The 8,817-nt window shown below is 30.6% G+C and overlaps 1 pseudogene; it reads right to left on the bottom strand.

The window, feature by feature from the left end:
- Positions 1–4,952: 4,952 nt before the first annotated feature.
- Positions 4,953–5,070, bottom strand: LOC111737388 (annotated as a pseudogene).
- Positions 5,071–8,817: the final 3,747 nt, after the last annotated feature.

The raw sequence follows: 8,817 nt of genomic DNA, 5'->3' as shown, positions 1-8,817 counted from the left end.
AAAGTGAGGACAAATGCAATGACTGGGACATTCTATATAAATATTATACATTTGATTGATGGTACAAACCTGGGGGAGTAGTAACAAAATTTACTGGATATTATCAAATAAAAATACAGAATTCTACTAATTTCTTCCTTCTGCATTTGTCCCCACAGTGCTTCAATTCCTTCTTTGTTATCTGTAATTGGTTTGTTTTGATTTATAATGGCCATCATGACTGTCGAATGTTTTCAGTGAAAAAAATGACTTTTTATTGATTTGTTTAAATATGACCTTTTATCTTTCTGACCAACATGAGAACATAATCCTTGTATCACATCCATTTGCAATAGCCCAAAGCAGAATTCAAGAACAAATATATTGCTAACTCAGTTTATCTAAAATCTAATTACGACAACAGAAAGATTGTTTAATCTCTTAAAATAATTGTTCTATCTTAGAGAGTAGTTAGCATACTGGTTACTCTCAAACACGGAAGGGAAAGAGCCTATAATTTGAGGACATCTTTTGTATGTGCTATAAAGAACAGAATGAGCCATCAGGTAAGATAAGACAAGACCATTTAAAATAGAAATCTGAAAATTCTAAAATTTATGAGAAAATCATGCACTTCCATATGACCTCTGATGAGACCAGCTTCTTCATGGCAATGATAATTTAAAAATATCTCAAAAATTTATTGGTGATAAAGACATGGTGAATTCAAGAAGAAAATGCAGAGGTTTTAAGCATCCAGTTGTTGAAGGACCTAATATGAGAAGAGAAACAAAATTAGTAATCACTAAGAATTATTTTCCTAGACTGAACCTACCTACACTTTTTATTTACCTATTATAATTTTAATCATTTATAATTAGACTTATACATTAAGACATATGCATGTTTTGAATAATCTACAATAATCTATGATAAAATATTTTTGAAAGAGTTTAAACATAGGATGAAAGCTTATTTTATTTTATAATTCCTACAATATGCTTATCACATATTCACATAATGAGATTTATATTTAGGAGTTGAGAATTGAAATATATTAGAAGAGAAAAGGGATATGAAAACTCCACAGATTTTTTACTTGTGAAATTATGGTATTTTAATAAATACATTAAAGATACTTTTTAGAGGGTTTTTCCTCCCACAAACATAAAGCTATGTATAATAAATATATAATACTGTAACTATGTTAAACATAAAATATTTTAACATATTATTATAACTTAATTTTTTTCTAAAGTACTATACATGTTAGGCATCTCTGTTTGCATTTCTGGTATCTCCTCTTCAGAGAATTGCCCTCCCAAGTGTAACAAACATAGTTTCTATGAGGTTTTCATTTTGTTGCCATTGGGGACTATCTAAATCCATAATTGCCCTGGTGATGCTGAGGGGACCTTGGTTCTTTCTGCCAATGCAGTAAAGAATTACAGATCAGTGAAATTTAGAAAGTTAAGAATTGATAAAGTAAGTTTCAAGAGAGAAATGGGCTGCACCAGAGATGACCATGGTACCGTAGAATTCAGTAAGTAAATCTTATACTGTGGCCATGGTGGGTGGTTACAAGGGCAGTGCTAGATAATTGGCAAGTGAAGTCATTTTGATTGAGAGTTGGCTGTTATATAACCTTTTGTCTACTGCGTATGTGGTTACCCAGAATTCAGTCTGTTATAATTAGATTCTTGAACTTCTGGGCATATTTTGCTATTATAATGATGGTATAATGAGGCTGAGGTGAAAAGAAGATCAATGTAGTTTTCACTGCGCAGGTATCTGTGGCTGGCCTCAACCAGTGGCTATTTTAGTGGCTTTTTATTTCCTTGTACTTCAGTATGTAGGGATATTGTTAATTGAAGAATAGGTGTTTCTGGGAGGTCCTAGGGGTGGCCTTTGGGTTGGGCCATCATTCTTGTAATTCCTGTGGCTTCAGAGCTGGGCTTTTGCTCCCTTCTTTCTTGACTACTTATCTGCCTAACAATTTTTTCACCTGTCCATATCCTATGCGTCACCTCTCTTCTCACTTTGATTGATCAAGCAGTCTGCATTGTTGCTGAAGAACTAAGCTTAGTGTAAGATAATATTGAGGAATTATAATTAAAAACAAAATTTCCCATCTCAGAAATCCTCTTTACAATGGTAGTAGAGGAATAGAATGCCTTTATTGCTGAATAAGTGTTAATCTAGAATATGATATCCATTACAGGCTATCTGCTGACATTCTAAAGATAGAAATGAGTTCACCGTCTTTTATAACCAAGCAGATACAATCCATTACATGTACGTTTTTAAAATAAGTAATAACTCATCCTCAATTAAGAGGACTTGACAGCACCATTTGTCACATGTAGTTCATTCTAACTTTACCTGGTAACAGGGGTGACCATCTGCGTTAACAGGCTTTATCTACAGGAAAAACAAACTTCTCATGTCTTTATAACAGGAGATAGTTTTGCAAATTGGAACCAGGTGCCCACTGGAGATAGCCCTTACCCTCCCACAGAAGCTGGAAGATAGGGGCTCTAGCTCTCTCGAAGTTTGCATTTCAAAGAAATGTTTCCAGGTCCTTGAAAAAGCCGTTCCTAGGTCATAAAGCTGACAAAAGGCCAACCTAGTCCTCAAAAGGATTTATATGTATTTCAAACAGTGGAGAGAATACTTAAAAGTTTTCTAAATATTGCTCAAAGAAAAAGAAGGAGAGAGAAATCTTTCCTTATTTCAACAGGAAGATTTATGCCTCTGTTTTTAATTTGCATTTGTCCTTACAATAGAAGCATAGGAGTGTCATGTGGTTGAGTTTTCTTGAGAACATTTTTATATGATAACCTGCTATTATTTTCTTTAAAAAGTTTCTGCTGAATTTTCATGCTGTGCTTTTTTTTTTTACTTCCTTCTCACTTGTCTTTTTTCAAAGCAAAGAGAAAAAAAGTATATTTTAATAAGTCAAAAGTAAATTGATATAAATATAATTCTGATTCAAAATTTACCCTTTGCCTTATATTTCTATTTTTATTTTAATCAATTAATGTTTGAGTTTAGGCATGGTGAGAAAACTAATTTAAAAATTCAAATTGAAATCTCAATATTACATGGTATTTGATCAGAGTCATATTAATCACTGTTCACGTTAAACTTCTAGATGCTATAGAGCAACTTCCTGAATAATGACTGCCCTCCAGGGTTATCAATTATTAAAATAGAAGCCTTTTTTAGAGGAATGGTCTATAGCATTTCTAGGTTCATTGATTTCATAGTATGCATTTTAGCAAACAAGATGGAAAAGTTAACATTTTGGACACTTAAAAAATATTGCCATTGAACACACGTATGTCTTGAAATTATCTTTTAGACAAGGTTGTGAGACTTGGGAACTATCTTCTATTCAGAGCTTGTTTTTTTCTAACTTTAATTAGAGTTACTGAGGCTTGCAATATTCGTATATGGAATGGAGATTTGAACCAAGAACTGTAGAAAACTTTAATACAATATCTTTACATAGAGATTAAGAGAAATATACATAAATATATCACATACATTAATGAAAACTGTTATGCCACAGGACTAAAATAGGTATTCCTTTTATGAAGCTCATTACCAAAAACATTAATGAGATATTCTTCAGTTAAATATAAGTGCTCAAAATGAAATAGCAAAATATCTGTTAGAATTATATATAGTGCCATAGTTTTAAATCATTATCTCTTGCTTTACTTTTAGATTATTTGGAAATTAAAATAGTGAATTTAACAATACAAATAGAAACTTTTTTTAAATTTAGTCTATTTTTGAAAAATTTATTCAATTCTTTTTTGCTCTGTCAATTGACTAATTTATTTTAACAGTGGCAATTGCTAATGAATACACAATTCCATTAATGATTATATCCAAAACACACACTGTTATTCAGTTCTTCAAAATAATATTTATGACTGTTGAGCCTGGATCTCTTTTTAACTGCATTTGCCTCCATTTCACCAGAAGACCATTCCTTTTGAATTTTCATGTGATTCTGATACATTTTTAAATGATGAGTATATTTGTTTGCTTGTTTATTTTCAACTCACTAGCTTAAACTTGCTTCTCAGTGGTAATTCTCTATGCTCACACAAAGGTCTGGATTCCATCCACATTTTCTCTTTCACTCTTTCTCCTATTGAATCCTGTTTACTAACTGCAGGTTGGTCACGATTGTAATATGTGCTTGCAAGCAGCAGACAAAGGCATTCCTGTATTCCTAAAAAAAAAACTTCAAATAATTTTATGTATGTCTGTAGTGGCAAAATGAGTTTCCAAGATAGGTAAAGTGGCTCCCCCATAATCAAACAAATTGAAATGCTTCGATTAAAAGAATAAGGGAATGGATTGAACTTCACTCATTCTATCTTTCACTATCCTGAGACATCTATGCGAATTTAGATGGGCTTCTGTTGAAAACATAAAAACTGACTGAGATTTAAAAGATGTTAATACTGGGATTTCTATTGAATGCAAGAACAAATAGTAATTTCAAGGCAGCAGTATAAAGAAAAAAAGGAGTAGAAGATTTTTAGTACGTTAAATACTACTTTAATATTTATCGAGTTAAAATGAAAGGGACTAAGTAGAGCAAATTTTTTCATTCATTCTTAAGAACACTACATTTGACAGTTTGAAATCAGCTTTGAATATAATATACTCTTATGGTAAAGAAACATATCCAAATTTTTACTTGTGTCATATAATCTAAAAACCAAACAAAACACAATAATAATAAAAATGGTAAGTCTATTTTTCTATCTACATACTTTTCATTTTTATTTTTTTAATTTATCTATTTATTTATTTATTTATTTATTTATTTATTTATTTATTTTTTAATTTGTCTTTTTAGATGAGGCAATCCTTGGTTGATCTCACAGATTACAAGGACCTTGTCAGTTTACAATCTCTTATTTATTTTTATTTATTTTTATTTTTTACACCTACAGCACCTGGTCTTCCTAAGTGGTCTCCCATCCAAGTACTAACCAGACCAGACCCTGCTTAACTTCCAAGATCAAACAGGATCGGTCTTGTTCAGGGTAGCATGGCCTAGATGCTACATGCTTTTTCAAGATGAGCCACTTTTCTAGCATATGAAGTTTATTTTATTTAAAATCTATCTTCATATTAATTCTTTCAAGCTATCTACAGTGCTCCTTAGATCTAGTGTTCTATGATTTGCTCACTAAACATATTACTATTTTGTTCATGTCCCTTAGAAAGTAATAGAATTATCACATATATTATTTCAGTTTCACAATTTAAGGCACCAAAATTTTGGGGGCTCCCAAATAAAGCTTATACAATTCTCCAATCTATAATAAATTCATCATTGTGTGGAATTCACAGTGGCTCATTTTGTTTAGACTGCAAAAGTACAAAGAAAAATATTCCACCGACTTCATATGGGACTGTATTTATGTTCTCTTGTTGTATAACAAAGCACCCCACAATATAATGCTTTTAAACAGCAACCTCTTATTGCTCATGAGTCTATCGGTCAGGCAGTTTTGTGGTTCTGAATTAGCCTCAGCTAATTTTCCTTAGACTTACCCATAATGGCATTTATAGCCAGTTGGCAGAATATTGGTCTAACATGGCCTCCCTCATATGTTAGCGACTAGCTGGCAATCAGCTGGAGTGACAGGAATTACTGAGCCATGTATCTTCATACAGCAGGCTCTCTCAAGCTCATTCATATGTTGTCAACCGGATTGTAAGAAAGAGAAAAGAACTACATAGCACTTCTTGAGGCCTAAACTCAGAACTGGCACATCATCATTTCTGCTTCATTCCATTGGCCAAAGCAAGTCACAAGCCTAGTCCTCGTGCAAGGAGCAGAATAATAAAAAACTCCAACTTGATGAGAACTGCAAAGTCAAATTGCAAAAGAGAGAAATGATTGCAACCATTTTTGAAGTAATCTATGACATGAATTGAGACATCTGTCAAAAATTCTTGTCATTTTACAAATCAGTAGACAGCAATAGGAAATTCAACTTTAATAGAAAAATTATATGGAAAGGATTAACTTTGAAATTGCCTAATTATAGTACTAAATCAAAATAGATTAAACAAAAGTTTTGAGACCTTAAGTATTTTAAATTGGATAAATTTCTTTCAATAAGCCAATTTTATTTCCATTTATAAGTAGAAATTCAGAATAATGTTGATTATTTTTTCATGTACTCATTAAAAATGTATTATTTATTACTTGACCACAATTCACTTATGATCTTTAAATGTTGTATAAGTGCTTTCTGAGAAAGGAACTTAAGTGTTATGTGGTCATGTGGAGAACAAATTTTTTTATTGTAAAAGGAAGCCATAACAATGAATTTCCTGATTTCTATGCAATCAAATAATATTATAAAAATATACTTAGTCTCATGTGCTATTTATTTTGATACTTCTCTAATAGGATACTAATAATGCATATAATAAATCACAAATACTTAGCTATTATGAAACTTATATAATTTTAAGCTGATTTAATATCTTTTTTATAATGCAGAGTTTTCTTAAGACTTTGTCCTGAACAAAATCTTTCCAAATATTTTTATTATTATTGCTTATAACTCTGCAATACTAAAACATTTCTGTAAGTATATTAGTGTCTCAGAACCACTAAAAAAAAAAAAACCCCTTCTAATTATAACAGAACTACTTTGAATTTCATGGCTAGAAAAATATACAGAACTTATCTATGAAGTGATTTAGATATTTGCAAATAAATAGTTTTAAGATTTTTGTTCATATTTTGAATAACAATTTGAACAATGGAAAATAGGTGAAAGGAACCTAATTTTAAAAATTGTGTCTTAGTCTTATATATAGATGGTTCATGCATAGAATAGAAACATGATAGAATTGTTCTGAATTTTTTGACTTGGTTATTTCTACCCAATTTTACCTCCTGAAAATCTCTTGCCATAGTCAATAAACTCTGAATACAGACCCCTAGAAAAAGAGAATAGATTGGCTTAGGACAGAGATAATTTCATGTTGTAGTTCTGCTTTATCTATGGGTATTTTTAAGAATGATCAGACTCATCATTAAATGATGATAATAAGACACTTATTTATATAATTTCTGTAGTTTACTTTACAGTTCACTGGGGAAAATGTATCTGCAAAAATTGGGATGAAGTTGAAGAGCACGGAGCATGGCAAAGGAAAATGTTAATATGTAGTAAGAAGTAATGGTGATAACTTTTAAGATACAATATTTAAATAAAATATTGAACTAGTACTTATCAATCAGTTGTGCTAGTAGAGTAGAATAAAATATCAGCAGGTACTACCATTTATGAAATTCCCTTGTATAAAAGATATTCACAAAATTGATTCTGTAAGCATCTTCTAACAAACAAAATCAACTCTTTTGAAGTTTTGAAATAGTTTTTATTGGTGTTAATCCCTGTGGTTGCATTTAGGAACTTAACTCTATTCAAATGTACAGGACAACATATATAACCTTAGTTTTTATATGTATAGAATGATTCCTGAATGTTTAAAATGAAACTTTAAAATAATTATTTCTAATTGTCATGCAGTAATATAATGAGGATATATACATTGTCAGACTTAGTTTTCATAGATTAATCAAGGACTAAATATTCTACACATGGAAGCTCAGGATTAATAATTATTTGTTACCAAAGCATACTTAATACTTATTCCTCAATTTTTGTGGAGGTGGAAGACTATTAAAGTTCCAAGCAACATAATTATTATAATACAAATTAATGGCATTCCATTTTGAAAAGATATCTGAAAATAGAGATATATTTTCTATTAATAGCATTAATTAGACATTAGGACTTTAATTAGACATTGAAGTGAAAGAAGTGTATCTCTGTATGTTTTGATAGAAAAATCATCTAAGATATATTATTAATTTTTAAAAGCAAAGCACAGAAAAGTTGGTGTAACACATACAATGTACCAGGTTACCCTTCTAGGCATTTGGAATATAATGGTGAATAAAGTAGAAAAAAAATCTTGCTCTCATAGAGTTTACAGTCTAGTTCATTTGTGAAAATCAAGATTATAGATAAGGGTAAAGGTGGTCAAATATATGGTGATGAAAGAAAATTTAACTTTGGGTGGTGAATACACAATGCAATATATATATATATATGTATGTATATGACATATTGAATTAAATACTTGACCTATATAATTTTATTAACCAATGTCACACCAATAAATTTAATTTTAAAAGATTATAAAAGAGAATACTATGTAACATATATATGGATATATTTTTAAGTTAATTTATTATCCACATAATACATAAGCATTTTTAAAATTTGAATGTTACCTAAAGGCAACCTGTAAAGAACCAAGACTGCATTTCATCCCAATTTCTACCTTTAAGGCAACACTTTAAAATTTGTGAGCTGTCACTTGCCATTTTTCTTTCCATATATCTAAATACTTAAAGATTTCTTTAATTCTTTATGGGAAAACTTGTTGCAATAGTTGCTTATATTTTTTGTCTTCACTTTTATCTCCCAGTCATTCTTTATTTCACTTAAGTCAGGCTTTCATCTCTATCACTACACCAAAACAGCATTTGCTAACTCACCGATGATCTTCACCACATGTTTAATTCTCTGTCTTTTAGCACTTCATTTACCAGCAGAATTTGGCACAGTTGCTCATTTCCTCTTCCTCTAAACATTTTAGCGCCACTTTCTTATTTCTTATTATTGGCTTCTGTTTCTCCTTCTTTATTGCTGGTTCTTTCTAATCTTCCTGACTACTTTGCAGTATTCCAGGTTTCAGCTCTCAAAC

The sequence above is a fragment of the Pteropus vampyrus genome, unplaced genomic scaffold (genome assembly GCF_000151845.1).
Source record: "Pteropus vampyrus isolate Shadow unplaced genomic scaffold, Pvam_2.0 Scaffold26, whole genome shotgun sequence".
Taxonomy (NCBI): Eukaryota; Metazoa; Chordata; class Mammalia; order Chiroptera; family Pteropodidae; genus Pteropus; species Pteropus vampyrus.
Note: the sequence above shows the minus strand (reverse complement) of the source record. Positions and strands in the feature narration are given on the sequence as shown.